Source organism: Agelaius tricolor, unplaced genomic scaffold (assembly GCF_023055355.1).
Source record: "Agelaius tricolor isolate 1412-34295 unplaced genomic scaffold, bAgeTri1.0.p SCAF_24, whole genome shotgun sequence".
NCBI classification, from domain to species: Eukaryota; Metazoa; Chordata; class Aves; order Passeriformes; family Icteridae; genus Agelaius; species Agelaius tricolor.
The window spans coordinates 1,996,244-2,020,952 of NW_027269284.1; the positions used below are offsets into that span (position 1 = coordinate 1,996,244).

Below are 24,709 nucleotides of genomic sequence, written 5' to 3' on the forward strand. Positions count from 1 at the left end.
AGAGGGTCACTGCAAAAGGCACATCTCTTTTCTTAACAATCTTCATCTGACCCCCACAATAATCACCTTACCCTCACACTGGCTCAGGCGCTACAAGATTTTAGAGGTCTAAGGTGTCAGGAAAATGTGTGAGCAGAAGATTGGGCAATTCCCATTCCCTACATCTCCCTGAGATCCCTACATCTCTCCTGGTTGCAACCAGGCAGCATGTCAAGGCATTCCAGTGGGACCAGCATCAAAATGCACCTCAGTGCCGTGCAAGGTCACTTCTGAACACCAGATGGAGAAATTGTGGGATAATCCCTGCCAGTCATATAAGAGGAGGAAATTTCATGAAGAGAAAAAGCTCTCTTTCATAAGAAAATCAGGATGAAAGGCTACAACTTGAAGGCATGGATCAAAGAAGAAGAGGTGGGAGGCAAATGTTCTCTTCCACACTTGACAGACGTGGCAGATGCAGCCAAGATACTGGCGGTAAAGCAGGCCAAAGACACAGAGCTGTTAAGCAAAAATATCTTTTGTTTAATTATCTCCTTTACCTCTAGAACCTCATGGAAATAGACAAGGCTGCCTGACTCACTCTGGACTGCTTTTGAAATGGTGTCTTAATAGCTGCTTTACTGGCTCTGTACCAGCCCAGAGTTGGTGACATTTTCTGCTCAGGAATCCATAGCTTGTTTAATGTATGTGCAACTTCCCCTTGCTCCAGGACAGGGAATTTTGAGTGAGGCTATGAATAGATCAAATATATTTGGTCATCAACTTCATAGAATCATAAATGATTTAGGATAGAAAATAACCTCTAAGATTTTGGAGTCCAACCCTTAACCCAACCCTTCCAAGGTTACCACTAAACCATGTCCCTAAGCACCACATCTGCATGTCATAAATCCCTCCATGGATGGTGATTCCACCACTGTCCTGGGCAGCCCATTCCAAGGTTTGAGACAACCCTTTCAGGAAAGGGATTTTTTTGCAATACCCAATCTACACATCCCCTGGTGTAACCTGAGGCCATTTTCTCTTGCCTCATACAATTTAAGTTACATGTCTGCTTCTGCCAGGGCTATTGCAGCTCTCTGAAGTAAATTCCACTCTACAATCTTAATGGTTGTTTGCAAATAATCAAAAAATCACACGATGGTTTGGGTTGGAAGGGACCTTAAAGCCCATTCAGTTCCACCCCCTGCCATGGGCAGGGACACTTTCCACTAATCCAGGTGGCTCCAAGCCCCATCCAGCCTGGCCTTGGACACTTCCAGGGATCCAGGGGCAGCCACAGCTTCTCTGGGCACCCTGTGCCAGGGCCTGCCCACCCTTACAGTAAAGAACCTCTTCCTAACATCTAATCAAACCTTACCTCTTTTAATTTAAGGCCATTCCCCCTTGTCCTGTCATTACATGCCCTCATGTGAAAATGAAAAGTTCCTCTTCAGCTTTCTTGCAAATCCCTTTAGGTACTGGAAGGAACAGATCTTGTTAAAATTGTTCTCAGAATATTCAGTTATTAGCAAAAAGCTTTTGAATTTTTATCAGTCCAGGTTTAAAAACAGCAGTGATTGTTCTGCTTGTGATCTTTCCTTCTGCATCCAACAGTATAAACAGATAGTTGAAATATAGGTCAATTTTTACCTTTTTTTTTTTTTAATCAAAGTTACCTTTTCATATCAAAACTTCATCTTGAGTTACCTACTGTCAAATTTCCTTAGTCTTTTACTTCGTAAAAGCTAAATATGTATTGAAATGAAGTGTTTTCTATGATTCAGTATAACACATGACTAAGATATTACTAAATCTTTGCAGTATTGGAGATAAGCTCTTTGTCTAACGAGGTCTTTGTGGAAGGATGTGAAAAGGGGGGATCATTTATAGCAATGCATTCATCAGACATGGGTTTTGGCAGCTATTTAAACAACAGTGTGGCAGCAAGTCAATCTTCTTTCCATCACAGCAGTTACATGATACACTTCATTGTGCTTATGGCAAGAGTTTCGCTCTCAAAAAATCCCCATGGATATCTTTACAAAACTTGAAATTTATATCTAAAAAAAAATGCATTTTATGGTCATTCCCCTGCCCAACATTAACAACTGGCAATACAAATAAAAGACAAAGAGTTTGGGTTTCCATTTTTTTTTTCTTTTTTTCCTTTTCCATTGAGGTATCACTTTCAAGGCATGAGGTACATTTGACAGATAATTTAAATTTTTTTTGTTAAAACCTCATTATGATACAAAAAATATATTACGTAAACTGAGGATCACAATTCAATAGTCTTCAGAAATTTGCAGTGTTTGGTCAAAGGCTGTTGACACCATTTATTTATCCCTGGAAGATAATACAAAGTTTAATGTGAGCTACCTGAAGCTTGCATTAAAATCACCTGATTGTTGCTGATCTCCACCCCTGCCAATAACCTCAAATAATCTGGCTTTCTATAGCCAAAATTATTTATGACTTCAAAAGGGAAAGGAAGGGAAGGGAAGGGAAGGGAAGGGAAGGGAAGGGAAGGAAAGGAAAGGAAAGGAAAGGAAAGGAAAGGAAAGGAAAGGAAAGGAAAGGAAAGGAAAGGAAAGGAAAGGAAAGGAAAGGAAAGGAAAGGAAAGGAAAGGAAAGGAAAGGAAAGGAAAGGAAAGGAAAGGAAAGGGAAAGGAAAAGAAAAGGAAAGGAAAAGGATCAAGAGTTTTAGAAAACAGTCAGTATACATGTGTGAATATGACATTTCCAGTTCTGTCTGGAAGTGAAATTCCTCCATTATCATAGTGGCTGTGAAACCACACAGCAAAGATCAATTTAATGTTGATCTAAATGAACTAAATGTTTCCCTGAGCTAGTCAGATTTAGGTTAACTGGCATCCTAACCAGGACCCACTTAGAGATGGATAAATATGAAATGGATAAATATGAAATCTAAAACTCCTGATCCAAGACCCCTTAGATGCTTGACTATTCAATCCTTTGCCTAAGGGCTGAGCTTTAAGGTTCCACCAAAGATTTAGTTTTCTGAATAGATTTGACAGACAAAGGATATTCCAGGCAATCAGGAGTGAGCTGACTTGCTTCATGAAGATGCACTGCAAGGCACAGCAAGGAGGAATCTGCACCAATAATCTCCATGGCTGATTTCATGGCCAATGACAACTGCTCCTTGTTTTGCAAGGAGAATGACCAGCACATCAACCACACTGATTAATAAAACAAAACTGCAGAAAACTTCAAAGCACTGCAAAAAAACCTCAGTATTTGGAAACACCGTAGTGTCATTACAGACAGGGGGGCTTTTACTCTTAATTCTGTTTGTAAATGATCTTCTATCACAGGCAAAAAAGCTGAGCACCAGTGAATATCTATGAGAAGCAGAAATGCCAATTATAGTTAAATTAATTCTGCCTTCATCAGAGCAAACAAAATGCCACTTTCACTTTAACAAGCCTGCACAAACAAATTAATTCTAAATGAGGCAGCATCATCCTGCCAGTTCTCTTGCAGGGCTCAGCTCTACCTTCTGCTGCTTCTCTTACTCTGTTTGGAAATTTTCTTTCATGGGGGAAGGCAAGATTTCTACTGTGTGGAGACACCACACGGTAAAACACATATATAAAGGAGATGAAGACCACATTGGCCTCAATTCATCTTTACAGAATTAACTCAGGCACCTATTCACCCTAGACTTTTGCTAGGAGAAGATGTTCAAAAGAAAGCAAAACGGGCATTTCTGAAGTGTGAATTAGATCTAGAAGTGTACCCACAGAGTACAGAAGGGGCCTGGGTTTCCAAGGAACAAAATGTTTCCTTGCATAGGCCTGTAGTAAGCTGGAGTAGATTTAAGTCCTCCTGCATTTGAAGCACAGCCTTGAAATGTGGAGGATAAGACAGAATGGGAGGTGTCAACATTAAGGGCTGGAAGATGTTTTCCACCATCAGGGTGGGAAGGTGAGAGAGGTGCGATGCTCCTTATTTTAGTACTAGTATCCTCTACTAATGTCTCTCCTTTAAAGCTGAGACCCTGAGAACTCACTGGGGTGTTTATTCATTGCTTATTAAGAAAGTTTTCTAGTCTAAAATGACAAGGCAGAAATCAAAGGTGTTATATTAGAGGAAGGAAAATAGGACAGGAGATTAAACAGTTTGCCTTCGGTGAGCCTTTAAGACCCATGCAGTAAGCAGGGAATATCTGACAGACCTCCTGAATCCCAGTCAGACACTCCAACCACACAAATTGCCATTTCTCCAACTGTTTAATCATCTGGCCATGCACCACAACCTTGAAGTGATTGGACAAGGTCAAGAAAAGGAGTGGAGGGCAAGGAAGCTCTCCAATCTCCTCAATTTCTGTGTCTCGTCTTCATCCAGCTAAAGGAAAGGCTTTTCTTATCTTTGATTTTCAAATCACAGTCTATGACTTCCCTCTTTTTTTTTTTTTTTTTTCCCAAGAACATCTTTCTTTTTTTACCCCCCTCTTGCCTTCATCCTTCCTGCTTCCTTTTTCTATATGGTTCCTTTGGTTGCGTAGCAACAGCACGTTCCTTAAAAAAGGGACTTGCTGGATATAAATGACTGAATGGAAAAAAGTGAGTTGTGCAAGGTCTTAACAAGACCATAAACCAACCATATTTTCTGGCTGCCTCTTTTCAGAGTAATGACTAAGGAGGTGTGTGGGCTGAGGGGAGGTAGGAGTCAAAAAGAATCAGCATTTTTGCCACTTGTATTCAGTTGTCCCTTTCTAGGCCCTTGGCCAGGGTCCTCTGTAGCTTCCTGTGTTTGGAAAGTCCAAAGGAGTGTGTGATAAACAAGGAATGAGGGTTTAAGAACCAAGCAGCCAATGAGAAACCCACCCCAAGGAAACAAAGGAAAGGAAATAAACCCGTATTTTTCCTCACAGCGAAAGCCCAAACTGTACTTCCAGCTCTGCAGCTTTGAAGGATTCTTCCCTGAAAGGACACTGATTTGCTCAAGGACACGTGAGCAAAAACAAGTCCTAAGCTCTGAAGTTATTGATTCTTCTCAACATATTAAATAGTTACTGGAAATCCCACTGTGGTATTTTATTTACTACTGCAGTTTGGCTGCATTTATCATAGACAACAGAATCAAGCAGGATACTCCAACAAAGGCCACTATACAGAACATGCAATGCTTGAGCAGAAATAGTAATAAATAGAAATAGGAATACTGAAAGAGGTTGGGTATCTTGGTCAACCTGCTTTTTTCATCTTGATCTCTCATCTTCATGTATTCATTTAGCTTCTCTGATGAATCCTTTCCTGTAAAGCAGAAATAGTCTGGTTCTATTTCAGGGAAGTTGTGTGATGAACGTTTCTAAAAGCCTATGAGGATAAAAGCCAGATTCAAGTATTCAAGTACTAAGTAGTAAATGAATGGGATGAATTAAGATAAAGTTGAGAGAGAGCCTTGCCCCATCCTTCTCTTTGACTATTGGGAAATTTGCCCATGTCTTCACTTTAATTTGTGATGACCAGGCTATTAAACTTGAGCTGAAGACCAGCAATATTTTCCTTTGAAATTTTCCAAAGGAGAAGAGTTTTGATTCCTTCCTATCTTTTATGGATAAAAGCAGTAACAAAGTATTTAAAGAATTAGAGTATTTTTTCATTACATGCCAGAAAGCTCAAAGAAGATGGGACTTGGAGTCAGAATAGGTGAAAGGGGTGACACATGAGAAAAAGATCTGTCAGATGGGATAAGGAACTCAAAATTCAGAGGGCTGTAATGAACATTTCAGTAACTGTGATCCCACTCCATTAGAAAGGAATTCAGAAGAAAACATTAGATATTTTGAGGCAGTTTCAGGATTAATGAATTAATAGAAAGGTTGATTAAGACTGGTGAGAAGTTTCTAGGAACAAAGATAATTTATCTGTAACACAGAATTAAATATTGAAGACACATAAACTCAACCTAATGCTGCATGAGGTCCAACCATTTTATTGATCCAAATGACAAAAATAAAATTGTAGAAAAGACTGAGGATTGCTAAGGAAGCTATGATCATCTCAAAGCCATAGGAAGCTTGGATACTTGATGCAGACAGGAGCAGAAATGCATTCAGACAGAAGATTTGCAAGAGTCAGGTGTGGCAAGTCCCAGGAGACCGCAATAACTGGAATTTCCTTTTGGACATGGACAGAAATTGGTTTTAGAATTCCATAAAAAAACTAAGACATATAGCATCGAGAAGTCTTCAAATTAAAATGCATCAGAAAGTGTTTGAAGACATTTATAACTAATAAGTCAGCAAAAGCAATGAAATCTCCATTAAAGATGCTCATAAGCAGGCTAGACTACACCTCCATATTGATGCTGACAGTATGGTACAGAAAATGCAGATATTTTACTGCATCTCCCACCCAAACATCTTCACCTCCTTCAGTTCTTGTCTAATAAACACCTCCTAGAAGGATTTTTGTCAGTTGGATCCAGATACAAACAATAATTATACAGTGCACATTCTTCCCTGAAATGCAGATCAGTCATTAGATACTCCCAGGCACTTTCACATTTGATGAGCACTGTCCTTGTTTGCCAACTTCCAGTAACCACTCTGTTAAACAAAGTCCTTCAAATACTGTTTTGTGAGTAAATGTGCTGCTGGTGCAGGGAAAATTAAAGCACTAATAAATTAATCTCTCTAGCTAGCATAAACTGATTAAGCTATCTACACTACCTGTCAAGAACTGCACACAGGACTACAGCTCTCTTTTAAGAGCAAGGGGAACTAATCTCTCCTGATCTCTATCTTCGAGCAGTAGTGAAATATTTCATTTGTTCCCTTTGCCTTGTCTTTTCATCTAATCTAAGGCTGTCAGCAGAGGTAACGTTGGTTTGTGAATACAGAATGCTGCATGAACTCACATTAAAGACTCTCCATTCTTATCAGTTGGCTACTGAAGAACTCTGATTGGAAAACTAATTTCAGGGTGGCATTCACCTCCTGGAACGATATTCATTCATTCCCAATATCTTGGAAGGGTGAGATGAATTGCTTCCTGGAGGTGACTACTGCTCTTCACTGACTGCTAAGAAAGGCTGCAAAATGAAATTAAAATACATCCTGAGACTGCAGTTGGTGTAAGAACATCCTCATTGACTTTCTGTTCAGTCTATGACTTCACAATGATCACTTCTTCATCCCATCACTGGCTCTCTGAACCATCTGACCTTTGAACATTATGAACCTTTTTGCTTTAATTATTTGCCATACTCAGTGTGATAGTAGAAAAAAAAATCCAACACAATTCAAATCTGTAAGGAAACCGCTGAATGTTAAGATAGTGCATGAATAAATATCAAGAAAGTGCATTTTTTATCAATTCAGTGACATTTCTGTGTTGTCTCTGTCCTGATATGTAAGAATGCAACTTTGCTTTAATAGATCATCTCATAACATTTCCTCTGGTGGTTGATTTAATGAATCATGTTTATTCCCAAAGATGAGTTCTCCAGATGAGCTCTGGAGAATCTTCTGTGGCAGCTTAACATAATGACCCTCAGCTCTCTCTGTCTCCATCTATTGGAGTTTATCACACCCTAAACACAGGCTAAGAGAAAATGTCCCAGTGCATTTTCTGCTGCCTTTAATTGTTCTGTAGCTGAATTTATAATCACAGTGAAAATGAGTTTGCACTGGTGTGGTGGTCTGTGAAGTAGAGAAAAACAGATAACTGCTTTTCTACACAAAATAAAATTGTATTTGGCACAGATAAACACAAATGGCAAAAGAGGTGGTATAATCTACTCCTTCCCATTAGTTCAAGTGGTTTTTAGAGCCATGAAGGTCATGGAATCATAAAATGGTTTGGGTTGGAAGGGATCTTAAAACCCATCCAGTTTTACCCCCTGCCATGGGCAGGGACACCTTCCACCAGCCCAGGTTGCTTCAAACCCCAATGTCCAACCTGGCCTGGGACACTTCCAGGGACCCAGGGGCAGCCACAGCTTCTCTGGGCACCCTGTGCCAGGCCTCACCACCCTTACAGTGAAGAACCTCTTCCTAACATCTAATCAAACCTTACCTCTTTTAATTTAAGGCCATTCCCCCTTGTCCTGTCCCTACGTGCCCATGGGAAAAGTCCCTCTTCAGTTTTCTTGCAAGCCCCAGTAAGTCCTGGAAGGCTGGAAAACTGTGGGGAAACAACTACCTCAGACCTGAGAAATCAGATCTCTGAGATAAACTTCAGGGCATAAAACACATCAGGACTAATCCCAGCTAACAACCATCTCTAGTGCTGCAGAGGATTTTAGCTAGGAAAGCGAGCTGGTGTTATAACAAATGAGCACAGCCAGGAGAATCACAAAATATAACACACAGATGCATTAGTGATGCACATGGTGTGCTCTTGGGGCTTAATTAGTGATTGGCTGTAGGCCTGAATGCAAAAATAACCTGAATTACCCACTGGGGAGGCACTGGAGCCCTGTGTCCCAGTGCTATGGGAGGCAGGCTGGAGGGGGCAGGTTCTTTCCTGCAGGATGAGGAAGAGTCTGGTTAAGTCTTCAAGCATCTGGCCAATTCTTGTCTATCCAGTCAGCAGTGCACTCACTGCAGCACATGGGAGAGCATTTGATCCCTCCCTAAGCATTAACAAAAGCAATGAGATCTCTTTCAAGCTCATCTGCTGTTCTGGAGAGTGACTAGGGCAAGGAATCAGATCACCAGTTGTGAGAATCTGTCCAAAATATCCCTCATTTGCCTCATGATTGTCACTGGGGACCACTGAAGGAAAGACCCTTGTCTGAAGTGTCTGGCCCCACTGGAGAAAGTTACATGCCAAGGGCCCCGAGACCTGAGCACAGTCTAAGCTACTGTTCACAGGTGTATTTGCTGTATGCTACACTGAACCTGGTGAGAAGAAAAGAAGAGCATCCTGACCTTTTTGCAACAATAGCCTTGGAAGCTGTCCCACCTCTCGGCCTGGCTGGACTTCTCCTGAGTTTCAGGTGGTCCCCACAGAAGACCCCTCCCTTGTCTACAACCACTGTGACAGACAGACTGAGATGTGAGAAGCCTCTACGTCAAAGACCCATGAAACCCCCATGTGGAAAGGCCCCTCTGCTCCTCCCAAGGACTGGGACTGAACCCCCCAGCCCGGGGCAGGTGTGTGGGGAGAGGCAAGCTGACCAAAGCGAGATGTTTGCCTGCAGGTTGTGACCACTGGACCAAGAAGACAATGGCTCTCATTTACTGCTGAGAACATGGACTACCTGTTACATCTATTCCTTATTGTATCTGTTTCCTCCCCCTCACAATTTCCAATAGAGTTATCATAACAAAAACCTCTGAGTTAGCTAGACATTTTGAGATCTCCCCGACGTAACAGGCGGATCCCCGACTGGACTGGACCAAAGGACTTCGTCTCTACGTTTGGTAGCTGTATCCTGTTTCTCTCTCTCTCTTTTCTCTCTCTTTCTCTATTTTTTTCTCCCCCTTAATCCCTCTATCACATTTTGCTGTGGTCGTTCAATAAGGGTGCATTTGTTTTGATTATTACTGCAAATCCCCTGTGCTGCGTTGGTTTTATTTTGCACCCTGAGATCAAGCCCTGAGAACCATTATGAAACCCATCCGTAAGGACAGATGGTGACGCCAGTGCTAGCAGATAATCAGCATCAGTGCCACTCCAACTGGACTGCTGCTGCTGCTGGCTGGGATGAGGGTAGCTGGTGAACACCTACACAAATACTCCCAGGTGAGGCTGAGGAGGAAAGAATTCATCTCTCTTTGAAGGCCATGCAAATCACAAGGTCAAGGGGGAGCAGAGACTAAATTATCAGTCAGAATGAAAAACAAAAGGTGCCTTCTACTCAGGGCTTTTCATGGAGGTGCCAATCTAATCTGTGCAAAGTGAAATCAATCTCCTCTGACACCTGATTCCTTTGGAACAACCATTGGAATAACAAGTGGAGAGGCTACAATGGAATGGAACCAAAGAATCATTTCTGTTTCTAACAACTGCCAAAATACCTATTTACCACTGAGACCAGAACAACTCCGAAGCAGCTGTTGTGCTCTTCTGGGTAAATAATATGTGTTAAAAAATGTATAAACATTTATACATGTTTACCTTTGAGACATCAGCTTTTCTGAAGCAGACACTTCCCTTGCTGCATACATAATAAATACATGCTTTGTTTGAAAAACTGCCTGAATTCATGAAGGGAGAAAATCCTGTAGGGCTCGGGGTGTGCACAGTGTTGTGATCTCTTGTAAATGCAGATGTTGTGGAGCCCTAGCACATAACATGATTTAAATTTTGTGTCTAAGGTCTTCTGTGAAATGGTCAAAGCACTGCTGTAAGTTTGGCAAATACTTTTTTCTACAGATTTCTAGGAAAGGACAGAATTTTTAGAGCTGCACCCTGAACTGCAAACTTATTTTGCCTAAATCCAGTGTGAGCCACAGCAAAGAAAAAGTGAAAACCTCCTCAACCAGTGGTGCTGCACAAGGTTTTCAGCTGTTTTCCCATTACCATTAGGGGTCTAGCTTCAGGTAAGGCTTGAGGATCCCTCTACAGCCCATGAAGAATGAAAAATACGCTGAATGCAGAGCCTGGACAGTATAAATTCATCATAAATATTAGCACAAGTGACCAGCTGATCTGCCAGGAGAAAATGATGTTCAGCCAAGACATGTGACCAGCCAGAAGTCCAGCTCTCCTTGCTGACCACTGAGCACAGCCCAGCTGAGCAAACTGTAAAAGGGGCACCCCATCCTCAGGGAGCATCTTGCTCCTGGAGGGCAGGAGCCTTCACCTGCTCCAGCCAAATAGGAAATCTGGCTGGAAATGTGGATTCTCTGTTCGTATTTTCTACCTCTGTTGAGGGTGGTATTGAAAGCACTTGAGAGAGTAGTTCATGTTCGGACTCAGGTGTCCATTATTTCTTACCAGTAAAACAGCCTCACAACAGTTCTTCAGTCTTTCATTAGCAAGGTACAAAATGGCCAACAATCTCTTGTTACAAGGTCTTTTAAAACTAAACTGTCCAATTAAGAAATGACACCTGGATTATTTTCCCTTTTAAGCCAATAACTGATCCCTTGAAGCCCACAATGCAGACTTTTCTGTCCAATTGCAAAACATCATCCAAACCCATGAAGAAGAAGGAAGAAGAAGGCAAAGAAGAACAACCTGCCTCTGCCCTAAAACCTCCATCTTGCTTCATATCAATTACTATATTCTAAAACCCCAAACTCTAAGTTTTCCACCCTGTGATATTACACACTTCTAACCAACTCCACACCCGTAATCCCAGTGCTATCAATCAATTTTGGAACCTTCTTTACAGCCTCAGGTCAAATGCAGTGTTCTGTTGTGGGTCTGTGCCTTTCAGCAGAGAAAGTTTAAAATTCTCAGCATCCAGGGTTCCAACAGGGCACCCCATCCTCAGGGAGCATCTTGCTCCTGGAGTACAGGAGCCTTCATGGCATCACCTGCCCCAGCCAGAGGAGAAATCTCCACTCAGAGGTGTCTTTGTGTCTCATTGCCACACTGGCATCCCCACTGTTGGCAGCTGCTCTGTAAAAACTACATGGAGAGATACAACAACTGGCTTTTCTTCAGCATCATCTTATCCAATCTCCACACCCTGGTTAATAAAAATCCGTAAAATTAGTCATGTCTGCTCGAGGAGTCTGTGAATGGCTGAAGTGAAATTTAACAGGGCTCATGCAATGCAACATTACCTCTGATGAATTAGACAAAGGTAAATGACACTGTGGTGTGTGGATGCTGACCCTGCTAAGAAATATCTGTGGCCCTTCCCCACCCTGTTCCCTCCCTCCCTTCTTCTTCCCCCTCCACATTTTACTCCTATCTGTTGGCAATCATTTTATATTCCCAAACTCGATTAGGGTTTAAAGTCAACCCTTTTACTCTTTAATCAAAGCAAATTCTTTTGATTGTCCACACTAAAAATCACTCAGTCATCACTTGGCTTTTCATATGCAAATCTGGAGTAACAACATATTATAAATATTTGGTCCACAGCAGCAAGGGAGTTAAAAAGTATAGCATAATAATAATAAAAAAAAAAAAAAAAAAAGTAGAGCATTTTTTAATCAGAAACCTCCTCACTGAGGAAGAAATAAACCCATATTTATTATCCTTGTTATTCCTCTCTAGGCACAAAAGCTAAGTGACAGTTTGTAGCATGAGTTCCTTACAATTATACTGCAACTTGTTTTTTTGTTCTAATCCACTTCCACATTTTTAACAATTTGATCAATCATTATTCTCCATCTAGCACTTCTCTCATTGCCAAGGTGTCATCACAGTCTAAAGAAAGACCTATTTGAGTCTCTGGTTTATAAATGATGGAGCTTTAACTATTAATTGATATATTATTGATAAAATCATTATGACAGGTCACAGTCTTTGCACCATTGAAGGGGAGAGCCTGTCCTGTGGTACCTTTTTTATCCAGGAGATCCTTTTTTTTCTAATATTTATTTTATTAGTTACAGGATACTCCTAATAAATTAGTATTATTCCAACTTCCTGATAACACTACTATAAATCAAAATTATCAATGTACTCATAAGTGAAAGAGAATGGACATAACAACTTATATCCTAATGATGCTGACATTAAATTCTTTTGGCACTTTTTGTGTGGATTGATGTTATCTTGTTTGACAGAAAAAAAAAGCTTTTAGAAGCTTTTATGAAATCTATCATTTTTCACAGAAATTTGATGATTCCTTTGTACATGAAAACCTACTCCTGCATGGAAGTAATGCTATTAAATAAAACCTGATTTTTAAAACTGCAGAACATGGACAACTCCTACTGGAGATCAGGTGGAACTACTGATTCCCATCATCTCCATGAACCCCAGAATCACAGAATGGCTTGGGTTGGAAGGGACCTTTAAGGATCATCCCATTCCACCCCCTGCCATGAGCAGGGACATCTTCCACTGGCTCCAAAGTGGCCCCAAGCCCTGTCCCACCTGGCTTTGGACACTTCCAGGGATCCAGGGGCAGCCACAGCTTCTCTGGGCACCCTGTGCCAGGGCTCCCCACCCTCACAGGGCAAAATTTCTCCCCAAAATTTCTCCCATCTCTCCCCACCCTCTGTGAGTTTCTGCCCATTCCCTGTGGTGTTTGTGAGGTCCCCAGGAGGAGGTGAGAGATGAGAATTTGACTCCATGTTCTCAGAAGGCTGATTTATTATTTTATGATATGATATGATATGATATATGATATATGATATATGATATGATATTATGATATACTGAAACTATACTAAAGAAAGAGAGAAGATAAATCAGAAGGCTGGACAAGAATGATATGAAATCATCGTGACTGACTCAGAGAGTCTGACACAGCTGGCTGTGATTGGCCATTAATTAAAAACAATTCACATATTTGGATAAATAATCTCCAGACCACATTCCAGAGCAGGGAAACAAGGAGAAGAAATCCTGGTGAAGGGATTTTTCAGAAAATATCATGATGACCATTCCCCCTTGTCCTGTCTCTCCAGATCCATGTCCCAAGTACCTGTCCAGCTCTCTTGGAGCCCCTTTAGGCACTTGGAAGGTGCTAAAAGATCTCCCTGAAGCCTTCTGTTCTCCAGGCTGAACAAGCCCCGAATTTCTCAGCTGCTCTAAAGAAAAATAATAAAAAAAATTAATAAATCACTGAGTTTGCTTGGTTTTTTGTCTATCAGTTTAGGCTGTGCAGAAGTCTCCATGTGATGCTCTGAGGTGCTGAGCCCTGCAGTGGAGTCCCTGGGTGGAATCCCCTGCTCTCTGTTACAGAGAGGCCATTCTATGATCTAATGATCTTCCCGTGCCTTGCTCACTGAGCTTCTGCAGCTGCCCTTTGCAGGAGTTCACTATGGGACAAAATTTTGCATGTCAGGCACTCAAGAAAACCAGGAACCCATGAAAATTGAGGGGCCTGGTTGTGTGTGATCAGATATGACAGCTCAGAAAGCAGCTGAGCACAGGACTTAGAGCAAGTGCTCACAGACTGGTTAATTTGGTGCAAAATGTATCATGGAAAATGAAACAGGGAATTTTAAAGGAGGGGATCTAGCAGAGGTCTGGTTATCAGCTGCTTTGCCCTTGTATTTCTAATTAGTCTGTTCTAAATGTGTACTGCTAGAACAGCTCAAGATGGAAATAAATTTCTCTGTGCACCAACTATGAAGAGGAAAAAGCAGCAGATCAATACATTGGCTGCTGATGACAGTGATGGTTCTAAGACAAACAAGTGTGAATGTGATATATCAACTGTTAAGAAAAAGGTGAAAACATGAAAGAATGCTTAAAGAAAACTTTAACAAAAAGAAAGGAAACTTTATTACAGTTCCAAGACTCAATCTATTTCCAAAGAATATTGGTAGTAACTTGCTTTCGAAATATTCAAGGGAAAGATTAATTTTAAGCATCAAGAAAGACTAGAAATTATACAAATTATTCAAATACTGAAATGGGTTCAGTGAATTTCTAAGGTGCATTTTATGGTTAACTACTAGTTTACAGTTAAAGTCAGTACAGAAATCTCATACCATACCAAAGTTTTGGATCATTGTGGCCTCTGAAGAAATGAAAATTCTCTGATCTTTTTGCACCTGATGTATTTTTTACTAATTTTGTTTGTGCTCAACAATTTTTTTGGCCTTTCCTTTGCAGCACCTGATTTTTTTTTTTTTCAGTGTCACAGGAGACTAAGCAGCACCCTGGGCAGCAGGCACAGCCTGCCTCTGATCACAGGAGTTTTAGAAAACCTCCACACTGCTGAGAAGTTGGCTAAAAACCTTCATTTTGTGTCACCAAAAATGTTACTACATGTGACAGGAGATGAAGGAAGCTATTCACTCCATCAATACAGAAAAGGAAACCTTCCTGAGTATAAAACCTGACCACTAATCTTCTCACTTTCCCAGACTTTTTCCTCAGTCTTCTTTGCTAATAATCCTCCCTTAAATCTCTCTCTCTCATGTTCAGGAGCTGAAATGAGTCTGACTTTTTGTGGTAGCTCATCTCTGGTAGTGCACAGGAGACACAGAGATGCGTTTAAATTCAAACTTGGCAGTATGTTTGAAAGCCAGAATATTAATGGGATACCCAGGCTAAAGGGAATGCAAATAACCATTCCCACTGAGTATTCCCTTATTATAGTCACATCTAATACTTCCCTAGGGCCACAGCCAAGCTCATGAGAGCAGAGGTAGGAGAGGAGAAGAGAAGCTGAGAGTTAGGCATGTCCTGTGCTGAACTGGAGAAGCTGGGGAATATATGAATTTGTGTGTTCTTCAGGCAGCTACATGCACACACTGCTTAAATTTTAGATATCTGACTTTCACCTCCAAAATAAACTTGTATCTTAAGATAGTAATTCTATCCCTGAAGAGAAAATCCCTTCACTCATCCTGATGTAGCATGATTACACTGACCTGTGTCACAGAGCAAGTAAGGTCTGATAAAAATGTGGAGAAATAGGTTAAAAAAAACCCCAAACTGATTATCACATAGAAGGTGCACGAAGTGAAGAGGCAGATTCTCTGAATGAAATCCATAGACAACTCCTGCAAGTAGTACATAACATTTGAAGCTGCTTACATATGTTACATCTCTATTAGGAACAAGAATTTGATTGGATATACATAATTTAGCTGGAGGCAATGTGGAGTCTTTCACAGGAAGCAAATATTAGTTCCTCTGCCAGTCCTATGTGGGTCTTTAGCACAGGAACTGCTCTCTTGTATTAATTTAGGAGATAATTTAAAGTGCATTTAATAAGATTCATTACCCTTAAGCAGTACATTCGTTGTTATCACTAATAAATAATCTAAAAAGAAAAAAAAAAGAACTCAAAGAATTTATCCAGTTTTATATCCAACCTCTTTTCCTAAATGAAATTTTTATTAGTGTAATTGAAGACAGCAGGAAGTACATGACACAAGACTGCTCTGCATATACAAATTTGGACATTTTACGGGCTTGCTTTGACTTTAAAATGCACCCTTGAACATTGCCAATGCATCCCTCGTAATTTAAGATCTGAGTCACACTGACGAAGCCGAGTGGCTGAGTGTGTCTGGGCTCTCAGGAGCAGTCACACCATAGCTGGAGCCATCACAGAGCTGCTTCCCTGCCATTCTGGGGAGTGGGAGTCAAGGAGACATCTGTGCTTTATCAGGTGCTATTTTTATACCTATTATTTTAGGTACAAAATAATCTCAGCATCTGACGATGAGACATTCTCTGGCTTCCAAAAATATGGAAAGCATCAAATCTATCACAAAGCTAAAAGAGGCAACAAGTCTCTGTAGCATATGCCAGTAAGACTTCCTTTTTTAAGTTTAATTTTCTCTTGGAAAGAGACAGTGGAGCTGACCTCTTTTACCAGACAACCTTTGGATCCTCTCCTCACCAGAAGGATAAGTTTCTTCAGTGTTTTGTATGTAGGATTCAGATTATTCCCCAATTCCCTTACATCTTTCTAAGGAAGCTTCTTCCTCCATGACTTCTGTGTTGATCCCCCCTCTCAGTATCTCTTCATAACCTTCTGTTTTCTAATTAGTTTCCTCTTTCTACAATACAGCACCATCAATCCCTTATTCCTTTTCAGGATTTGCTGTCCCTCAGCAATCTGTTCCTCAAGGGCTGTTCAGGAGGAATTTTAAGCACATCATAGGGTCAGTTTTCATGCAAAAGGCACAAAAAATTTTTGTGACTCTCCCAGTAAGTCAAACACGGAATCACTGTTCTGTGTGGACTATTGGATGAGAAACCTTTCTGACAAATCAGTGCAGAAGCTGCAAAGGGGATGTGTGTGTAAAATGATATTTGCCATGTACATTCAAATGTGCAAAGACTCCATTTGTTGTTAAGAACTATGTGCCACAGAGACTTGGACTCAGATGAATGCTCCATCCCTGGAATGTTCAAGGCCAGCCTGGACAGGGCTTGGAGCAACCTAGGATAGGGGAAGGTGTCCCTGGCCACAGCAAAGGGGTTGGGAGCAGATGGTGTTTAAGGACTCTTCCAACCCAAACCCTTCTGTAATTCTGTGATTCTCTGATTCTAAGTCCCATCTAATCCACATTAACACCTTCAACATAAAACACTAGTTTTACATGAACCTGTTTCTTGTATTTGCAGGGTTCCCAGACAAAGGCAGGAATGATGCATCTGACTCCATGTTCTCAGAAGGCTAATTTATTACTTTATGATACTATATTATATTAAAGAATACTAAACTAAACTATACTAAACTATACTAAAGAATACAGAAAGGATACTTACAGAATGCTAAAAGATAATAATGAAAACTCCTGATTTTTTCCAGAGCCTGGACACAGCTTGGCCCTGATTGGCCAAAGAGTGAAAACAACTCCCAGCAGAATCCAATGAAACAATCACCTGTGGGTAAACAATCTCCAGACACATTCCAAAGCAGCAAAACACAGCAGAGGCAAATGAGATAAGAATTGTTTTCCTTTTCTCTGAGGCTTCTCAGCTTCCCAGGAGAAAATCCTGGGCAAAGGGGATTTTTCAGAAAATATGATGGTGATACTTGTTGGGTTTCTTCTTTAAAAAATAATTTTAAATTATTTCCTAGAAATGAGAAAAAGTCAGAAGAAAGGAGAGAGGTTGTTCCTTCTACTTCTGCTAATGAACACACCTGAAAGATGGAAGGATCCAGATTAGCTCCAGTGGGGAGCTCAAACCTAGAACACCTTTTGTTTTGGTGTTTGTCTACCTGAAAAAAAGGGATTTGTATCCAATGCTGCTTCCTCCTTCAGTAGCTGTTTTCTTGAGCACTGACCCAGCCCTGCACAGCTGCCACAGGAGGTGTCTAGAGCTTCCAGCAGGTTCCAGCTGTGGTGCCTAGACCAGAAGATGAACTCTCATGCCATGGATTAGAACATAAAATGGAGCTACTGGCATTGTACTCCTTTTGGGGGTATGATAACTGAATTACACATAATTATGTGCTCCACTGCTCCAACAACTGAAGCCAAATAAGTTCTAAACAAAACAGAGGTCCAAAGCTGTGAATCCCATCAGAAGAACCCAAGTTTATGAGGATAAGACTTAGCTGCACTTTGAAAATGCAGAAACTGTGCATAAACTGCTTTCCACAGACATAAGAAATGCATATTTATTTAGGAAAGGAATTGTGAGTACCCCAAATTTTAGCCATCAGTGTCCTCATTTATATCTGCCTACCATTACAGGTGACAGCCAGTATTTAATGGGCAGGCATGTGGAAATCAGGGTTCATGTGTGATACCACTGTGCAGCTGTGAAATTCTTATTGCTGGCACTGGTTTCTCATACAGATCCCTGAGGTGAAAAACGAGATGCATTTTCCAAGACATGAGTAAATTTTGATTGTGAATTATTCCATGTAGCTGCACAGCTGAAATAGCCATGTGGGGAGGATGTTTTTTGTAACTCCCTCTCACTGGTTTTCTTGAGACAAAATAAATATATTTATAGATTTTTTGAGGTTGGAAAAAGTGTTGCAATTGTTTCATTTCTCCACTTTTAATTAAAAAATCCTTCAATTAAATTTCAGTTGGATTACTTGAGGTAAAATAATATTAAAAAGATGCTGAGCTCCAAAATGTAATTAATTTAAGTGAGAATTTTTTTATATTTTCCCAGAGTTATGGGATATTGTTCAGAGGAATTATTCATATAGTTATAAATATTTTAAACTAACAAGGTCAAGAAAAAAAAAACCTTTGTCTTTCCATCTTGGGGAAATAACTCATACTCCTTCCTCCCTAACACCACCTATGAGACACCCAATGTGAAAGCATAAAGGACATATTTATGAAAACAGCAAACCACAGAAACTGAATTAAAGCAAAACAGAGGAGTTTAAGGAAACTAGAGATTTTTTTTTCAGCAGTGCTGCCATTTGTAGTTTTTTACTGGTACCTCTCCAGAATCATTTAATTCTGCCTGCAAGGAAAACCTGCAAGACCTGATGTGAGTACCCTGAATATCCCAGCAGGGATATAAAGAACTGAGACCAAGAGGATGATCAGCTTGCTGATAATTCAGGGCCTGTAGCATTTTTACCCCTGGACTTAGAAAGGGAGACAGAAATAGCAAAAGTGCTCACAAGGTGTGAAAAAATGAAGGTAAAAAAAGAGTCCCTTTGGCTGGGCACTTCGAAATGCATAAAAGCAGAAGATTATGAAAAATAAAGATGATACAGAGACTCTTATCTTTGGAAAGAGGAAGACTCCTTCTATTCAAAGGAAATATTTGACCCGAGGCCAGGAAAAGTATCAAGCTGTGCTCAGGTCTGTGACAGAAGGGAACAGTCACATTGCCCCAACTCAGCTTCCCTCTGAAATTCTCCAGCTATAATCCATGTGGGACTGGGAGCCCCCTCTCTGTGCCACCTCAGCCCAGCTCACCCTTCCTGGAGGTCTGAAGCACCAGTCCCAGCCAGAATGTGAGCATTTGAGGCAGGGATCTGCAGCTAGAGCCCAGGGGAGGTAAAGCTGCTCCACACTGGGCTGAAACCTGTGAATGTCCAAGAATTGGGGGCTCAAAGGTTCCATCTGTACAGTGAAGAGCAGGGGCCAGGCTCCATTCTTAGGCCTTTGGATGGAGGGATGGATGATGGATGGATGGATGGATGGATGGATGGATGGATGGATGATGGATGATGGACAGATGGATGATGGATGGATGGAGGGATGGATGGATGGATGGATGATGGACAGATGGATGATGGATGGATGGAGGGATGGATGGATGGATGGATGATGGATGGGATGGATGGGATGGATGGAGGGGTGGAGGGATGGATGGAGGGATGGATGGATGGATGGATGGATGGATGATGGATGGATGGATGGATGGATGGATGGATGGGATGGATGGAATGGATGGATGGATGGATGGATGGATGGGATGGATGGAATGGATGGATGGATGGATGGATGGATGGATGGATGGGATGGATGGAATGGATGGATGGATGGATGGAGGGATGGATGGATGGAGGGATGGATGGATGAAGAGATGGATGGATGGATGGATGGATGGGATGGATGGAATGGATGGATGGATGGATGGATGGAGGGATGGATGGATGGATGGGATGGATGGAATGGATGGATGGATGGATGGATGGATGGATGGATGGATGGATGGGATGGATGGAATGGATGGATGGATGGATGGATGGATGGATGGATGGATGGATGGGATGGATGGAATGGATGGATGGATGGAGGGATGAAGGGATGGATGGATGGATGGATGGATGGGTATAGCTACATTTTCTTACATACAGTGGCTCCATGCAGAGCAGCTGCTGAGGCCAGGCTATTACAGAAAGTTGACAAATATCAAAATTGTCATGGAGCACAAAACCCAAATATGCTCCACACCAGTTCTCCAAAACAGAGCAAAAAGAATCTTCCCCACTGCCAAAGAAAGCGAGGGCTTGTTTCAGGACTGGGATTTGCAGGTACTGGTGGAATGCAAGTGAAAAATCAGGAGATATATTTTCTTTTAACAGATAAGAAAATAGTTCAGCAAATTAATCTCTCTGTCATTTATAGCAGAACTTCCTTTTCTTTGGAGGAACTCTCTAGCCTTTCCTTGTTCCCAAAGAGACAAAACCAAGGGTTACAAAATATACACAGGGGATGCACTTCAATTTCCTGAAGCAGTGCAAAGCTATGCCTACACAGTCTAAAAGCTAAGGGAAAAGACATAAAATAAAATATACTAAAAAAGAATAGAAATGTGTTTATCCAGACAGCAGGTATATTTTGCATCAATCTTTGGTAGGAAATTCCCACAAAGCAGAAGAGAAACATTGATAAACCCATGCAGAGCCAAGCATCTAAATACATAAAACGAGACTGAATATGATACTTATACAAAACAGAAAGACAAAGAAGAAACAATACCTTTAAATCACAAAATTCTTACTGCGTGACTATGCAGGGGAAGATTTTCTATCATCCAGAGCTTCAGAACAGTTTCTTTTCATGCATAAAATTTTACATGCAACAGATCTCTAATTTCAATGATTGACATTTTGTGTGCTGCTCTAAATTCAAGTGCATACTGTTCTGTTTACTTTAGAAGATGACAGGAGTTTTGAACAGGTTTTTTACATCTCATCATTCAAAGAAAAAGCCTAAGGAATTTCATTTATAAGGGAGTTAATGGCTGGTACAACTAACAGATAATATTAACAGGTAATAATAACTGATTACCATGAAGCAAACTGGGATATTATTTTTTTTCCCACCATGCTAAAATGTGTTCTGCCTTTTTAAAGCAAGAGCTTTGAAACAATTTCAAATGACTCAAAGCTATCTGCATTGATGTATCTTCTCATCCAGCCGTAGAAATAAATCTGAATTGAATTGTGAGCTTAGACTAGGTTGGATCTGTTCTATGTGCAGCTCCTTGAGACTGAGAGAGGGACTGGGGGCAGGACACCCCTCTTTGCTTTTGCCTCCTGGTATCACTCTAACTTAACTATTTTGTCTCACCTGCAGTAGGAAGTAAGAAGGCAGCACTTCATTCCTTTGAAGAAATACTTGTGCAGCCATCACAAGTAAGAGCTCTGACAAAGAGTACCAAAAGACTTCTAAGACTTTTAAGGGGAAAAAATGATCTTTTTGCTCTAGGAGTGGTTCTCTGGTTTTTTTTTTGTTTTTTTTTTACTGTCAACCATTACAGTGGCCAAGTGTATATCTTGGGATTTTGCTCCAACAGTTCCTTCTGGTTGCACTTGTGAAGTTTAAGATTAATGAGTGCTTCAATTAGAGCCATTCCTAATATACTTATCACCTGCTCTTCTGGAGAGGATCCAGATTCAGGTGATCAATACATCATAATTGTTGCACACACAGCTTCTCCTGATTTTTACCTTTTTGGTTCCCTTAGGTACGTGCAACTCTGCCTTTTCTTTGTTGAGGATTTCAGAGGTGCTAATAAAGGCTCGCAGCCTTCTATGAAGATCTTAAGAATTTCATACCTGGCAAGAATTAGCTTTAGTTTTTTGCATGACCTGTGCAGCTGACAACCATGAAAATACAGCCAGGTCTGTATGTTTGGAGAAATAATACATACAATAATGTATGTGTGTGTCCTCTCAAAAAAAAATCAGACTAACACACAGAAAAAAAAAGAAAAAGCTGTTGCTTCCTGCTGCCCAGGTCTCTCAGGCAGTTTTGCAGAAATTCATGATATTAGCAACTGTTTCCTGGGGACAGGGGTGTGTTTGGATATTCATTCTTGTTTGCTTATTTTTCCTCCCACATTATATTCTTCCCAGCTGTTCCTTAGGTTTGAACCATCCTGGTCAAACCCTACAAACTGCTGCACTCATGTCATGTCTTTGTTTGTGCTCTTGCAGGATTTTGGAGAACAGATTTTCTGAAAGGAGAAAAACTCTGAAACCTCAGAGAATTCACAACGCTTTCATCCTAAAATCCCTGTGTTTAATACTGTGGCCATTTCATCCCTTGGGTTCTCTCTTCTTGGGCAGCACTGAATACATTTGATTCACATTGAATAAATTATTAACTAACAAAAAATTAATAGCTGTGATATATATTGATTGAAAGAGTATGGTCAGGTCAATATTAGCTTACATTTCCTTGAACACCTTCCTCAAAAGTCTCTTCTTTCACACGAGGCTTTGCTTAGCAAAGACTTTCCCTGAGACTATTTGCTGCAAACCAAGATTAAAAGAAAGCACCATCTCTGATCAGTCTCTGAATCTAAAAGAGAAAGTTGTTTGTGGAACAGGAGTTCTCTAAGGGCAGAGATGCTTCAATCTGTTTGGGTGTTATCAAACTGCCAAGCATGTAAAGACTGGGCCTTTTGGAGGTCTCTGTGAGTTTCTGAGCAGCCTACACATGCTGGAATGTACCATTTTTTTATTTCTCTGATTTTTTTTTTAATGTGGATACTATATGGGCGTGAGTTTTTTGTCTGCAGACAGGTTTTCTTTGATGGAGACAGATTTAGATATAGATATACCAAAGAACTCTGCATCCCCTGCCATTACCTCTGCATCACAGGCAGAATACAGAATATTCCACAGAAGAGGTAGATGTATCAATACTTCTTTAATTATGCTCAATGACCTTGTTACTTCCTTTCCAAAATCTGCTCTTTCTGGTGATTGAAACATTGCTGCATTCACAGACTTTGCTGAGCTTTTTCTGGAGCTGCAGAAACACGATGGTTCACCAGAACTTCCATTTCTTAATAATAAACAGCACACATTTATCTGCTCCTTGTCACAGGTAGCAGCCTCATTCAGAGCAAGGCCAGCTTGCTGAAACTAGCTCAAAATCCATCATCCTCAGTTTTATTTCTGTCATAAACCAACACATCTTCTGCTTGGCAGAGGATGCCAAGCAACCCTGGCAGCATCCTAGATTTCTTTTTCAGAATTTTTCTGTTGCTAGAGTGATGCTGACTGGGAGCCAGCTGACACCAGTATCTTCCAAATATAATGATGAATACAGTTAATGCTTAGATTCTTCCACGAAAAAGCTGGGGAGGAGAAAGGCCAAGAGGACTTTCAAAGTATATAACTTTGGGAGTATTTGGTTTCTGATAAACAAGCTAATATAAGAAGCTTGTTTTATTTCTCCACATACATATGCTAATTTTCTGCTGAGCTTTGGGGCTTTCATTGCATATGAGTCCTTAAGCACTTTTATCTGTCATATCTTTCATTCTCTTTTGCTCTTTTTTTACCTTCTCCAGTAGGAAAATACAGAGGTCAGAGACTGCTGCTGGAATTGCTGATGTCACAAGTTTGATTTCATATTCTCTTGGCTGCTCTTCTGTTCCCATAAAGACATGTGGCCTCATCTCTTCAGTAATTTGTCTTTTTGCTGCTGATGCATCCTTGACCTTCTTTTGCTGTCTGCACAGTGGGAAAACATCAGTCTTTGCATTATATTGTTCCAAGGACTTCATTTTTCTCCAGCTCATCTGGGTACTGACCACAAACACCATATGCTGCATTCCTGTATATATTTTCATTTGCCTTTATAAATATTCATTATTAAACTGCCTAAAAAATTATGATCTAAATTGTAAGGACAACTTTTGTTTAAGATTTTCAACATTCTGTTCATGCTATTTTTTTTCTATTACAACAGAAATAAGGATTTGCTTCTACCTAAGGCTAAAAGTCCTCAGATAATTTTTATTTTCCTGGGAAAGTGACATGGTCCTGTAGAATCCTCTGCCTTTGGTGTAAACTATATCCTCTTTCTTTTCTTCTGCTAAGCATGGGTGTCAGCTGTACTTTGTGCTTTACTGTAACTCTCACAGATTTTCCATCTTCCTGCCCTACTGAAATTTTCTGGTCTTTCAGTTCTTAGCGTAGCAAATTCAATGGGACCCTTTGAACTCTTTCCTTATTGCTATTTTTCTTTTTTTTCTTTATTCAATCCATATTGTCTGAGATTATCTCCCTTCCTGCTACCAAAAAAAGGTATCTTTTTTTTTTTTTCTGTACTAGATCTTCTACCAGGAGTGAGATCTAAATGTAATTGAAATTGTGCTAATAGGCCAATGTCTCTGGCACCAGCAATTATCCTTGTCCTGACTACATCTCCTTTTACCATTTCATTTTTGCAATGTTTGGTTCAACTCACTAGAATAGTGACACCTTGCATTCGAACCCTTCATATATTTTATCACTTCTG

At 40.6% G+C, this 24,709-nt stretch overlaps 1 long non-coding RNA gene across 1 annotated transcript in view; it reads right to left on the bottom strand.

Annotated features, from left to right (window-relative positions):
- LOC139599767 (uncharacterized) overlaps positions 1-21,092 on the bottom strand; it is a 42,545-nt gene extending 21,453 nt beyond the window's left edge. The window contains exon 1 of the long non-coding RNA XR_011682299.1: positions 20,927-21,092. This is a non-coding gene — a long non-coding RNA (uncharacterized lncRNA). The remainder of the gene's footprint in view (positions 1-20,926) is intronic.
- Positions 21,093-24,709: the final 3,617 nt, after the last annotated feature.